Source organism: Pteropus vampyrus, unplaced genomic scaffold (assembly GCF_000151845.1).
Source record: "Pteropus vampyrus isolate Shadow unplaced genomic scaffold, Pvam_2.0 Scaffold3, whole genome shotgun sequence".
Lineage (NCBI taxonomy): Eukaryota > Metazoa > Chordata > Mammalia > Chiroptera > Pteropodidae > Pteropus > Pteropus vampyrus.
In genome coordinates this window covers 12132864-12145074 of record NW_011888784.1, presented here as the reverse complement: position 1 = coordinate 12145074, position 12211 = coordinate 12132864, and the positions used below count along the sequence as shown (strand labels likewise).

Sequence of the window (12211 nt, the reverse complement as noted above, 5' to 3'; positions counted from 1 at the left end):
ATAGATTATTGGATTTAAAACTTTATCCTTTGGTACCCTTGATTAGAGGTAGAGGGGCTCATTGGTGTATCAATGACTGTAGGAGGAGAACAAAGAAGACAGAGGAGGAAAAAATGGAAAGAAAAGGAGGCAGGACAGTGAGAGTTGGGTTCTTTATACCATTTTGCTTAGGTGAGCTCTCCTCTGCCATAGTTATATAGGGCATCTTTATTGAGATCTGCTTAAAAAATGGGTTCCTTGTCAAGGAAAAAAGTTTGAGTACATATATGTCTATGCATGTGCATTTTAAATATATATGTATCATTATTGCAATTATCTCAACTTATAGGTGGGTACAAACATTTGGCACAGAATAGTGGGTTTCAACCTCAGCCATTCTGCTCACTTATAGCATATTTAAAACATGTTGAAATTGATATTCTAGGCCAAGATATTTGGTCTGGGTTGGGCTTAGGCATGATTATTCTTTGCACATTCCTCAGGTGATTTTCATGTACAGTCTTGGGTGGAAACTCTTGGTAGAGGCCGTGGCACTCTTAGAAGTATGAATGGATGTTATTGAGAAAGATTTCCCAGAGAGAGCCCAGGAACACCGAGGAAAGCTTCAAAGTCTAGAAGGTTGGAGAGAGAGCAGTAAAGGAAGAAGAGCCTTGTGAAGAAAGGAACAGATCTGGAAACACAAAAGATTCCTTTAAAGGATGAAGCCAGTAGGTCTAACGAAGGAGAGCCATAGCACAGGGAGGAAATACAGGCTTTGAAAGGTAGATAGGGGTGGTATTTTTTAAATAGCACTTTGAGATTACAACCATAATATCACTGTCTCTCAAAGCCTATGTTATGAAATGCTTGTGGAACACCTATTCTGCCATTGGAATCTCTGATTTCCATTTTTTCCCAATGTTTTTGAAAGAGCCAGGTGCCTGTAGATGCCTTTACTCCAGTCCCATGGTGATTTAGAGACTTAGAACAAACACAGGACTTTAGTTTCCTGTCTTATGCTTTTCATAGGCATGACATTCATTTTGAGATCTAAAAAGAAAAACAAAATAATAGGAGCTATAAATTAAACTCTTCCAGAAAACTGGCTTGAAAGGAGAATACAACAGATAAATATGTCAAGATATAAACATTATTGTCTTGCCTTCAAATGAAGTGAAGATTACAGAATTTCTTCAGTAATTTCTAAAATTAGAGTAAATCTAATTTTTCTTTGTCATGGGTTTTAGTAATCTAAAGGAGCTTCCACAGAATTAAAATGAAAAATATATGTGGGTTGACAAAAAATTCACTCATATTGTTCAATGCATTCATGTATTCTCTTTCTAACCTAGAGCCCCTGGAACTTTCAGTGTCTTTCATCATAATAGATAGGGAGGGAGGATTCTATTTATGAGTTACTTCCAAAATTTCAAAAAGTCTAATAGAAATCATATGATGATGACTTGTGATGAAACTGCACACAATTAGCACATTTTAGTTACTTTGCTTTAGACTGGAATTTTATTATTTTCTTGTCTAAATAATGCATTTAGATGTTCTTTGTGTTTTTCAAATAGATAGAAGTTTTGGTTAGTTGCTGGTGACATCTCAGATATGTGAGGTCATATGAAAATAAAATATGGACAGTGTCTTTGGTGGGTAAAATGTTTAGATAATGGTTATAACTATGCATATTTCTTTGTAAAATTTTTTATGTACATAGTTGAATTATAAAAATTAAATATTGACTCTATTGTTAAATTTGATCCTTTCTTGGAAATTAGGAGATGGCTTTATGACCACTCAATGACCTTTTCAAGTCTGAGAATCTATATACTAACGTTTCTAAAAATGAGAGCTTCTGAGGTATTATGTGCTGGTCGCAGAATAATAGAATCATAGGAAATCCACCATGGGAGATACCCATTGGCATGATAGGAACCAGAGGAAATATTTATCACAAAACTCCCTTCTGCAGTACTCATTCCTTCATCCATCTACTCATTCATTATGAACAACTTTAAACCTCTCTTAGATGATAGACATTCTGTTGTGCTTCTTATGGGTACAAAGATTGCAAGACACATTGGCTCTGCTTGAGTTCACAACCTCCTGGAGGCCTGATATTATTCATTTAGTTCACATATTACACTCTTCAAATCTTGTTGACATGAATTACTGGAACTAAAGGATGCTAAGATTAACTAGAGCAAAGCGGGGATTGAATTCTAAAGAAAATGAGAGACTAGGAAACCAATTGGAGTGAGAACTTATACATTGAGTAAAAATGGTAGAAATCATCAGAAAGAATGAACCAGGAAATTCTAGATCCTAGAATTCACACGTCACATCTGTATCTGACTAGCAGTATCTCTGGCACTGCTTACTTAGGTTTGACTTTGGGTCTGTTGCTACAAAACTATTCTTTTTTTGGAACAGAATGTTTCTAGAACCTGGGGTGGAACTAGACTTAAAAGTATTGGTAAACAAAAAACATATTTCAAAGCTTGATATGATAGACAGAACACCAGGGGGAGTATGACAGAGGAGAGAAGTCCGCAATGTTAGCTTTGTGCTGTGGTCTTGTAACTTCACTGTGCACGGCGTGAGTTGAAATTTAGTTTAAATCAATGTTTTTTAGAATTGCATGTACTTTATCTAGTGAAGGTAAAAAAAAAGTAGAAAAGACTGATTCAACTTTCACTAGCCCCAATCGGGTCACATGGTAAACATTCAATAAATATGTTATCATTACATAGTTGTGATATGTTTAGAATAATTGTATAGGAATAATTATGTAAGCTGTGCAAATAAAATATTCCATTTCTGGCCCCCAAATCGATTCAAAATGCTGTGAACTCTTTAAATGGCAAAATAATATTCTATTTGTCTACTAGATTTTACTAAGTCAGGAAAATGGCCTTGACTATTTTAGAATTATTTGGAAGAGCAAAGAAAAAAATTCTGGTTGGAGGCATAGTTATATCTGAATGTTAAATTAACCAGAAGTCTCATTCCGTGAGCATTCTAATTGAGTTTTAGTCCGTTTAGACAACTTATGGTTAACTGTGCCCTGATCGAAAAGGAATATTTTGTTATTGTGGGAGAAGAAAAAGTGGTTGATAGAGACATGACTCTATGTATAATCACTTTGTGAGCAAATTCTTCCACAGAGGGTTCAATATGTCTCCCATTTGCCAATGCAGATGGGGCAGATGGGTAAGTTATCAATTCTCTATCTCCTCAGGTATTTAATAAAACTAGGAACATTTTTTTTTATTCACAGTTGAGATAATCCCCAAGTTTTTGTGAATGTTTGCACTGGTTGGGAATGTATTTCCGAAGACTACCTCTATGTGCCTCCCTCAACTCAGCAGCAGTCCATTCTGCTTCAGAACTGCCGAATAAAAGAATGTTTTCTACCAGGAGGGTGTTTGCAGGTACTAGAGCAGATGGACACATGGACCAGGCCTGTTATTGTGCAGTTAAACCAGAATTATTGCCAGATCTCCATTGTCTTTCACTTTGACAATGTGAAGTGTACTTTTGCACTTGATTCTTGGAGAAAATCTTAGTCAGTACAACCTCCCTCCATTTCTCTCTCCTAGTGCTCTGCTCACCAACCTCAAACAGCCCACAAATTGGAACAACAAGAAGTGTAAAGCAGTAGAGCTTATCTAACACATAATGAAAGAGAAATGTAAACAAACAAACAAATAAAGCCTTTTGTCAGCATCGAAGAAGTGAAAAGTAAAACAGAAGGTATATAGGTATTTCCTTCAGTGGCACAAGCAAAGCCAGGTGAAGGTCACTCCTCAGATCTTACTTTGGCTTTAAAAGCTGCGTTTAATTGTTAGTCACGATGCACTGTGGGCAGAACAATTAGTTGTATCTATATTAGATCTAAGCTGTAATTATTTGTTACATTAATCATGACTAGAGTGAGAATTTAATTAGTCACGAACATTAAGTGAATTTTTCTGAAGCAGGGGAAAAATGTTCTCTGTTATTTGGTGCATCTGATTAAAGAGAGGGTACCACAGTTGGCTGGTAAGGTGGAAGGGGCAGAACCTTCAAGCTTCGCTCTCTAGTTACTAAGAAATCTGGATCCAGGTTGATCTTATGTCACTACATTTGTGTTTCATATCCCAGTGGCAAATCTGTGTGTCACTGTGTGTCACTCCGTAATTCAGAAGTACTCAATTCTTATTTGTTTCTCTTATTTATTCTATATGCCTATTTTCATGACGGCAAAGATGTCAGCAGAGCAATCCCAGGAAATGGGGAAGGAGATGCCCAGAAAGAAGTTCCCATAGACTTAGATTAGTATTTATCTCTGTGTAGTGTTTTGAAAGGAGCAACTGAGAATTTGGCATCCGTCTAATCACACACAGCTAACGTCCAATGCCACAAAGCTCGGCAATGTGTACTCTTTTCAAATTAGAAATATAAAGACTTTTGGGGAGTTCTTGGTGGGGAGAGGTAACAAAGCTTAAATGTGGTGGCTGCGATAGTGTGGGCCACAGTGTTTGATAATGTGACACATTTAATGAGTCACATATGTAGAGCTGTTATCGCCCCAAACAGCTCTACCCTGCTGATTCCAGTGAAAACTTTTAGACAAACTCAGCGTTCTTTTGCTCATTACACTGACCTGTCAAAAATGACAACTTGGCCCAGTCTGGTTATTCCATGCTGACAAGGTACCATTCAGGCTTCGCAGCAATAATGTCAGCTTTTAAAGGTGCAATGTACTTAAGGAAGCTCATTTCTATGATTTGGCCAAAAAGAGCCATTTTCCTTGTCAGTGGTGAGGAATGCCTTAGTTTTCTTTAAATTAGGAGTCGTTTTCATGGAGATTGTTCCTACGAAAACCTGCAGAAAAGAGAGAAGCTGTTTTTTGAAAGGTTTAAAATAATTTAGCCTACTGAGCAATGGTGTGATTACCTGGTATGTTGAAGACAGCCTGAGATGCCCTGCTCTGTCCAAAGCATGCTTCAAAACTACCAATAATGCAACAAATAAAACTTCAGTTTGATTATGAGCAGTGTGTACCATCCCCTGCAAGCAGAGAGTGGTGAGTTGGAAAGTTCCTTCTTGCTGTTTGGGGCCACAATATGCAGAATCTGGAGTAAGGCCAAACTAACAATATGACAAGATGCTATACTCCTGGTCTAAAGGCAAATTTCTCCTTGCCCAGTAAGGAGGGACAGAGAGACTGCCAAGGCTAGCACTGGGCTTTACAATAGATGCAGCACAACTGTTAAGAAAACTAGTGATGAGCTAGTAAATTGGGATAGAAGACAGGAAAACAGAAATAAGCTGACACTTCCTTTTTTTATTTTTCCCATTAAACAATATTATAGTTGAGTCTACTCATATGCCAAATTCTTGGCAGGACTAGAATTACATTTTGATGTTCAAATCTGAGTTGTCTTCAAAATTACATGCAAAATAAGATAGATAATATAGATAGATGATAGATAGATACATAGATAGATAGATAGATAGATAGATAGATAGATAGATGATAGATAGATAGATAGATAGATAGATAGATAGATAGATAGATGATAGATGATAGATAGATAGCATTGGTTTTGTATCAACCATGAGGATATCTAAGCCATTTTCACCAAGACTAGTGGATTTAAATCCAATTGTCCTGGTCTCATGGTTTTTTGCTCCCTGTTTCAAAATACCTTGTTCACTCTACAACTGACTAATGACAATGTCTAATCATCTGTTCAAGCTACACTGGGAGTTCATAGAAGACTATGAAAACACATAATTTTTTGTATTTGTTTTTATAATCACTATTTTAAAGTGAGAACTCTTTGGGTGGGCTTAGGACTAGATTCGCATCCTACTCAGACTCTAAGAAGCTGAGTATGGCCAGCCAATTATTTCTACATGAGGAAATGTGGGATGACCCAAAATACAATTTGATCTCCCATTCTTCTATTTTTCTTATGTTTAGAAACTAGAATCTTTCTGAAATATTCATGAACAAAATAAATGAGTAAAAATTTCCACAAATATACATCCTGAGGTTAAATCATCTGGATAAACGTAGGCAAATTTAATCTGAAGGATAAGGTGCTATAATTAATTTAATAATTTTAAAATTATTATTTAGACCTAATAATCAATCAACCAAATACATTTTTATTAAATGGTTAGTATTCTTGTGCTATAGTAAAGAGTACCTTATTTTCAAAGACCTTGCAATCAAGTAGGGAAGGCTACACTGAAACAGCAAATACTAAAAGGTAACACGATATTTGAAGAATATGTGCCTATATGCCCTCTCTACATCTAAGAATTAGTGGAAAAAAAACAAATGAAAAAACCTTGATAGTGTTAGTGACTGCCCTAGAAAGACAAATAGATTTGCATACATGTACTCAGAATGACATTACAAGAAAGATGTAGAATTAGTGTAAACTCATTCAAAGTATGTTTGAGGAGAGAATGAACTTTGTTGAAGGGAGTTATTCCAGTCTTGAAATAGATCATACTGAAACAAAACTTTGAAGCCTCATTGTAGGGAGCCTTGAATGACAGGGAACCAGAGGTTAGCAGTGCTATTTTGCTATAGTTACCTTTTGTTTACCTTCCTTTACATTGCTGAGAATATTGATTGAGTTTATCCTTACTTATTTTTAACACATCGCCAGTGCAAGCTCTATTTCATATAATTCTTGTGGCTCAACATACAGTTTCTACTTTCACTATGTGTATCTGTTTCTTATCTGTTTAATTCCATTTATTTCAGTTCCATCTTTTTATTTAATACCACTGGTTGCTTAGTGTAGTGGCAGGCTGCAATAGTGATAACTAAAGTAAAATTTATGATTTCTATTCCCTGGGTGCCCTGAAAACTGTCTGTCTTTCTTAATGTTTGCTTGGAGAACTGCCCTCAGACCCACAAGTCAGGACAACAGTATCAAGAAACCAAATTGTGATCTTCATAAGACATTCTACATGTATTGAGTGGATCCTGAGATTTTAATATTACTTGTTAGTTCTGTCATTAATAATAACAAGGCTTCTTTATCGGTACGCAAGGAATTATGGATGAGAAACATTTTTATATATTTCACTTCTTTTGTGCCTACTGTGTGGCCTTGCAGAGAGGATCACTGGAACTTGCTAGGCCTTGTTCTTCTTGGGACACATGTATGTGTCATATATTTCTCATTGGTGTGAAAAAAACTGTTTCAGCAGTTCACAAGAGAGAGTTTAGGATTTCAGATCACAGTAAACCCCCATTTTGAATCACGCGTTTAACTTATTCAACATACTTCTACATTCTTTCTCTCATTTGATCCTCATATGTTTATTTTTGTCTTAAAGTATATTTATATATTATTCATATTTACAGTTCTTCTCTCATCAAATGAAACCAACAAAACTTCCACAGGCATTGCATATCAATTTCTTATAACCCATTACTGTCAAAATCATTGCTTCCCCTCTCCTATCTCACCTACAGTTTTGCAATAATAGTTCACCATTCCGGCTCATTCCTCTGACTCTTATTCATGTATATGCATCAGCGATTCTCATGAGGATCGTCTGTCCCAAAGATGGTGCTTCTCCCTCTTCTATTTTAGTGAGAAATATAAAGTCTTTCTTCCTACTAGTAACTTAACAACTTTCTCTTTTTTACATAATTTTTGCTAGTCGATATTAGGAATATTTTTAAAACATAGGGCCATTCAGACTAAATATGGATTTATCTTCTAACAGCAGCCCCCCACCATTTTTGCACCAGGGACTGGTGCTCTTATGTGAATCTAATGCCTGATGATCTGAGGTGGAGCTGAGGCGGTGACGCTAATGATGGGGAGCAGCTGCAAACAGATGAAGCTTCACTCGCTCCCCTGCCGTTTGTCTCTGGCTCTGAGGCCTGGTTCTTAGCAGGCCATGGACGTGTGTTGATCCACGGTCTGGGGTTTGGGGACCCTTGTTCTAATAGACAAGCACAATCTTTCTTGCCATGGAACTTCCTTTGGTTAGATATGATATCTCTGCTTTGTTCAATTTCTCTTGCTTCCTTTGATCCTTAAAGAACATTGCATTTTCCAACATATTTTCTCTTGGGAGAAATAAGGCCATTCTATCAAGGACAAAGGGAATCATAGATATTATCTTCTCTGTCTTCAAGTTTAAACACAAAATAACTCTGAATCACATGCTTTGTTCTTTTTATCCTATAGGTGATCCATATGATTTCTAAATTTATCCCAGTATTCCTTAGGGCCATAAATAGAAAACTTCCCTTTTATGACCTGCACTAAACCTAAAGGCAGGAGTCATAATAGGATTTTTAAAAATCCAAATTTCATTCTTACCACACACAAAGATGTAATGCAATATTTTTATGCTTTTTTCATCAGGTTCCATATATACAATATTTCACATTAAGTCCTACCTTTGCTCTGAAAGACTACTGTTTTATATTTCTTCCTCTCTTCCCATCTCTCCTTCCTTCTTTCTATTTCCCTCCCTTCTCTCTTCATTTCCCTCTCTTTTCTATTAATTTTGCTATTGTGGTATTCTGCTTTTTTCCCCCTCCTCTTTAGTTTGTTCATCACTTTATCATCGTTATATGATAGTGTCTTTTCCTCCATCCCAGTGATTCTCAACTGGGAAAAATTTTACCCTAAATTACATTTAGTAGGATATGGAGATATTTTTGGTTGCCACTGGAATCTAATATGTAAAGACTAGGGAGACCCCATAACAAAGAATTATCTGATTCAAAATGTCAGTAGTGCCAAGGTTGAGAAATACAGCTCTACTTCTATGACTGTTCTAATGCCTTATGCATAAACCGCAGCTGGTTCTAACTATTACCACCCTGTTTCTTTTTAAATATTTTCACTGTAATTTTCTCAAATGCAGTATTTTTTATGAGAGAATCTACAGACCACACATAAAGTAAAAAGTCCCATGAAATGCTCAGGTTGGCATAAAGGTTTTATTTTTATATATCATGTCTGCTGTCCTGAACCTATCCAGGTACCATTTTCTAGTGGTGATCAGGCCACTTGTAGGTATGGGGTATAAAAGAAGGCCTAAAACCATAAAGTAAATGTGCCAAAGTGAATTGAAGAGTTTAGAAAATTCACACTTAGCTCCTCATGCACTCCTCTTGCCCTTGATTGTAAGAGCTCATGTCTGGTATTATTTGAGGATAGCTTGTTTGTCCCCCAGACTGTAAGCCTGCTTTGAACCCTGAAATTTATTTATCTTTTCATCCTCTAGCTCTGTGCCAGCAGAAGACTTTACTATAATAAATCTGAATAGATATGTTTTAAAGTAACAACACCATGTCCTCTAGCTCATTCCTCTTGTGACTTAATCTCTTTTCCAGCCAACTACTGATTATGGCATGGAACATTTTATACCAGCTCACCTGACACACCATATATTTACATGGTTTTAATGAGAAAATTATCTATCCAAATAAAAGCTTGTCTTTTCCAAATAAATACCCACATTACTTCCTTCTGTTATTGTCTTCCATGATTTATCTTGGGACCAATAAAAAATTTCCACCTCTTTTTGACTTACCTCTGTTATTTTCTTCCATGGTTTATGTTGGGACCTATAGAAAAATTTCCACTTCTTTCTGACTTACCACTGGACCTTCTTAGCATATTCAGAATTTTTATCAGTATTTGTTGTCTCCAATCTCTAACATTCTTTCTGCTGTAAAATATAATTGTTAACCTATTTATTTTAAAATCTTGGTCATTCTTTTTTTTTCCTATATGCGACTGCAAAGAAGCATTCAAACTCTCTATGTTCTTTCAACCATTTTTACAATGTCATTAAATCAGCAACACTTTCCTTTCATCTACAACATAATATGTGATTTTTGATGGTGATTTCAAAAATTTCTCAGATTGGTTTTTAGTATGAATTCTTAATTTTATCCGTTCTGTGTAGCTTTTTTTCTGCTATAAATAAATAATTTCAGCAATATTTTAACCTAATGATTTCTTTTCTTAAACCTAACAATTCTTTGTTCTATTATGATTGCATTCTGTAAGCTTTTCACAGATAGTAGCATTACTTATATATATTTTTCTCCTCCTCCTCCTCCTCCTCCTCCTTCTTCTTCTTCCTCTAATCTTGATCCTGTTTCTACAAATTTGCCTCATTCTTTTCCATTCTTTTCCCCCTCACCTATGTTTTATCTATGCTGTTCATGTAATATCCCTATAGCTTTAAATATTTACTTTATTCAGTAAAACCTGTTTTTAATCCCTCACCTTTGCAAGTTTTTTCAAATTCAACAACTTATTGTCAAAATCTTAAAAGAATAATGATAGCTATTATTAAATATCACAGTATTATTTATTTTTATTTTTTTAATGCCTACAGCAAGTTTTATTTTATATAACAAAATAGTATAGACATTGTTGCTTGTCAATTCAAAAACCATTTCCCGTTTTTCCCTCCTTAATGGCAGAGTCTGCCTTCCAAAATGGTACTAAAAACACCAAATGCTTGCTGCTCCAATCTCCCTTACAGCTAAGGATGTTTTACAAGTTCTTTCTAGCCAAGAGGGATATGAGACAATCATTGGAGAAATTCCTGGGCAAGACCGTCTTCTCTAACAGCATGAGAGAGGTTATGAGGAAATCCTCTCTCTATCACTTTTCTCCTGATTTTTGACATTATCTTGTGAAGAAATGATGCTAGCAAAAGTAATGCTCCCTTGGCCAAGGGGAGATGTTGTCAATACTCCAGACCTGCAGGATAAATTGGTATGAAAAACTCCATCCTTAGTGGCATTGTTAGGTCTCAGAACCAATAATTTATTTTAATACTTATGATGCTAATAATAATGGCCAGCACTTTTGGAAGGTTTACTAAATGCCAATTATTTTTTTATTTTTATTTTTATTTTTAGGCGAGGCAACCCTTAGTTGACCTCACAGATTGTAAGGAACTTGTCGGTATACAATCCCTTAATTTTGTTTTATTTTTTATGCCTATAGCACCAGTCTTCCTAGGTGGTCTCCCATGCAAGTACTAACCAGGCCCGACCTTGCTTAGTTTCCGAGATCAGATGAGATTGGGCTTGTTCAAGGTAACGTGGCCGTAGTCAGAAAATGCCAATTATTTTTACTCTACACATAAACTCTAATTCTGTACATGACCCTAAGTTTTTTAAGAACTATTTTCTATATTTTACATCTGAGGAAAGTAAAGAACAAGGGATTAAGTAGCTTGCCAGTGGTCACATAGCTAGTCAGTGGCATGGCTAGAATTTGAGCCCTGACAGGCTAGCTCCATCAAGTTATACTTTCTCATCAACCCAGAGGTCATCTGTTTCAGATTTTGTGGTGCATGAGATAATGTGTCTGAGCTACATAAGATATTGCCTAACATTCTGCTACTTTTAAGTGAAAGATATCAATTGTTGAAGATATCAATTGTCATGTTCCACTCACCTTAATTAATTAATTCATTGGTAATCACATTCTGTAATGTAGCTTATGTAAATGAGACATCTTAAATCCTGTATTTCTGCTTCTTCCTGTCATGGTTAACTGCTGTACTGTCACCCATTTCTCTACTCTTTCTCTTTCTCATACCTAGTCCCATCTACTTTAGTATAGTTGTTTTTATTTTCTTTGTACCTGCTATATATTCATTCTATGAAGATGTTTCCTTATTACCTTATCCTTAAAGTTCAGATCAACTACTTCTTTGAGAGGAAAGGAGGGGGCTCTCTCTCTATCACCAGCCCTCTCTAGGTTCCTACGTTTGTCTGTCTCTAAGCTCTCTGCCTTTTCGCTCTTCTTTGACTTTGCAGCCTGATTCATCCTTATTACCCTCCCTCCTATTATCTAAAACTCTCATAGGCTTTTCATAGCAGGATGTTATCACTGAACTGTGAGGTCCTCAAATGCAGGGACTATCTCATTTACTTATTTATTTGTTGTTTAGGGGGAGAGTTTGCATTCCTAGAAACTATCACAGAACCCAACACCCACTAGGTACTCAGTGTTGCCCATTAAAGGAAGTAACAAGTGAATGAATGTGTAAATAAAATTTCCAGAAAATTTTCAGCATTTATTTGAGCAGATGCTACCAAATCTATAGCTTTTTTTTTTTTTTTTTTCCTCCCATCAAGAGTCCTGGAGTCTGTTTCTTGTCCTTGGTTTCCTTTCATTATTTCATTTTCTTGTGTAGTTTAGATGGA

The 12211-nt window shown here is 35.9% G+C and overlaps 1 pseudogene; it reads right to left on the bottom strand.

Annotated features, from left to right (window-relative positions):
• Positions 1-10991: 10991 nt before the first annotated feature.
• On the bottom strand, positions 10992-11109 carry LOC111741550 (annotated as a pseudogene).
• Between the last annotated feature and the right edge of the window lie 1102 nt (positions 11110-12211).